Source organism: Protopterus annectens, chromosome 3.part0 (assembly GCF_019279795.1).
Source record: "Protopterus annectens isolate FY-2018-M chromosome 3.part0, PAN1.0, whole genome shotgun sequence".
Classification (NCBI taxonomy): Eukaryota; Metazoa; Chordata; order Ceratodontiformes; family Protopteridae; genus Protopterus; species Protopterus annectens.
In genome coordinates this window covers 1891719893-1891722590 of record NC_056731.1, presented here as the reverse complement: position 1 = coordinate 1891722590, position 2698 = coordinate 1891719893, and positions in this window count along the sequence as shown.

Sequence of the window (2698 nt, the reverse complement as noted above, 5' to 3'; positions counted from 1 at the left end):
AGATGCATAGGCTGCTGGTCTGCCCTCTTGAAGTATGACTGTGGCAAGACAAAATTTCAAAGCATCACAGGAAAGAGTAACTGGTTTATTCACATCATAGTACCTTAATGTAAGTGGGGGTGGCAATTTTCTGCTTAAGGTCTTCAAATGTCTTCTGGTGCTGTTCTAACCATGACCATGCAACATTTTTGCATGTCAGCTCTCTTAAAGGTGCTGTCAGCTCACTGAAATCTGGTATAAACTTGCCTAAATAGTTGGCCATGCCTAGGAAATACTGTACAGCTTGAATATTGTCTGGTGCTGACATCTCAAGAATAGCTGCTTGCTTGGTCGGGCCTGGTCTCATGCCAGTAATTGTAAATAAATGGCCTACATATGTAACTTCTGGTAGACTGAATTTGCACTTTAGAGGATTGAGCTTCAAGTTTACTTCATGTGCTCTGTCTAGAACTCTCTTTAGGTTTCTGTCATGCTCTGCTTCACCATTGCCTCCAACCAATAAATCATCTACTATTATGGCACAAGGATAACCTGAAAAAATTTGCTCCATTGCACGCTGGAAGATTTTTACTTGCAGAATATATTCCAAATGGCATCCTTAGGAATCTGTATCTGCCAAACACGGTACCAAAAGTGGTTAGTAATGAGGATTTGCTATCAAGCACCACTTGCCAAAATGAACTTTTTGAATCCAAGGCAGAAAAAACAGTGGCATTCCGTATTAGGGTTGCGACTTCTTTGACTGTGCGCATTGGATAATATGGTATCTTCAATACCTTGATCAAATCTCTTGGGTCAATACATATTCTGATTTTGTCTGAGCCTTTCTTGTGAGGTGCTACCATAAATGACACCCATTCGTTTGGTTCTGTAACTGGACAAATTACACCTTGCTATACCATTTTATCTAACTGAGTCGTAACTTTATCCTGCATAGCTATCGGAACTCTTCTTGCTGGTCTGACCAGTGTAGTGACCTCTGAGTCTAACCCCATGGAATACACAACTGGAAGTTTGCCCAACTTATCATTGAAAATATCCACATACTCTGGAAAAATGGCTTCAGAAAAATTGGAACTAGGAAATGCACTTATGTGATGAACTTCTTTTGCAAAAGAAAGCAGATTCATTCTCAGACCATCTTTGAGACCCAGTAAAGACTGTAATGGTCTTTGGACTACATAGAATAACAAGTTGTAACAGTTCTTGGCCAAATAACATGAAAGCATCACTGAGCCTTTGGTTTGAATTTCTTCACCTCCATAAGCAACAAGTTTCGCACTACTGGCCATATTGAGTTGTTCATTAATTCTCACGTTAGCAAATGTGTCTGCTGATATAACATTACACTTTGAACCAGTGTCTACTTTAAGGTCTGTGGATTTGCCATTAATCTGGACTGTACAAAACACTTCATTTGTTGCCAATAAATTCACTGCATCAGCTCTCTCACCAATTACTAATAAACCATCCACATAGAAAGTTGACTGCTGTGGCTCTACTTGATCAACTTGTTTTTTTGTGCAACTCTTCTTTGCAACTGTGTGGAGTTTACTTGATTTGCAAATCTTTTGAAAATGGTTCCATTTTTTATACTTGTGACATTGCTGACCAAATGCTAAACATTTCTCTCTTTTAGACTCATGATTTGCACCACAACTGTGGCAGTTAACAACAAAGGTGGACTTGGGTTTTGCTGATTCACTCTTGTACTGCACTGAGCATGCTCCTTTAACAGAACTTGTCTTTGAACTTGCTGGAAAACTATGTGGTTTCCCTGGTGAGCCAGCAGGGGCTCTGGCTGCCAAATGCTTAGGCCTACTTTTGTTTGACACGTGTTGCATGCTATCTACATTTGCTCTGGAGCCTGCTGAAATTGTGCTCTTGACACAATATGAAGTCGTAGTTATGCCAAAATACAGCACTTTGCCAAAAACATGCAGTCTCCTAGCTTTAGTCATGCTTAATGTGCCATTTTTGCCCTTATTATATTCTGTTTTGCTTGTTTAATCTCTTTTCATGGCCATTGTACTTTTCTTGTGCTCGTTTTACTCTAAACATGCCCGTTTTGCCTTAAGCATGCTCGTTTTGCCTTAAACATACTTGTTTTATTTTTAAACATACTTGTTTTGCTTTAAACATGCTCATTTTGCTTTTAAACATGCTCATTTTACTTTTCTGATAATCATTTTGTCAATTATCTTAATTTTAAACATTTCCCTTAATTAATAAACCTTTCATGCCTCCTGTTGTCAAATAATGTTTGTGCCCTTGCAATGCTCTGTTTTATCTTTTTTATAAAATGCGTAGTTTGTGCAAATTCTCATTACCTTTGATTCTTTTCTGGCTCTTTTTCATAATTATTTCTCTTAGTTTACCTTCACTGTCATCTCTGCACCTCATGGCTCCGAATATTATTCTCTGCTCTCCTGGTTCTGACACCATGTCACTCTCCTACTTTGGACACAATAGAAGAGTCTTCATGGGTTCTGTTCAAGCAGCTTTATTATATACAAACACATCATGATAGAATTGTACTGACTTTAACTTGAGTAACTTATATATAAACTAACTACTACAATCATACATGCTCACTCTCTGGCTGCACTCACAAAATGGCACTGGGAATAGCACATGCCTGGTATTTATATGTGCATGCTCAGTCTTAAAGACACATCACATACACTCTGATCTACAA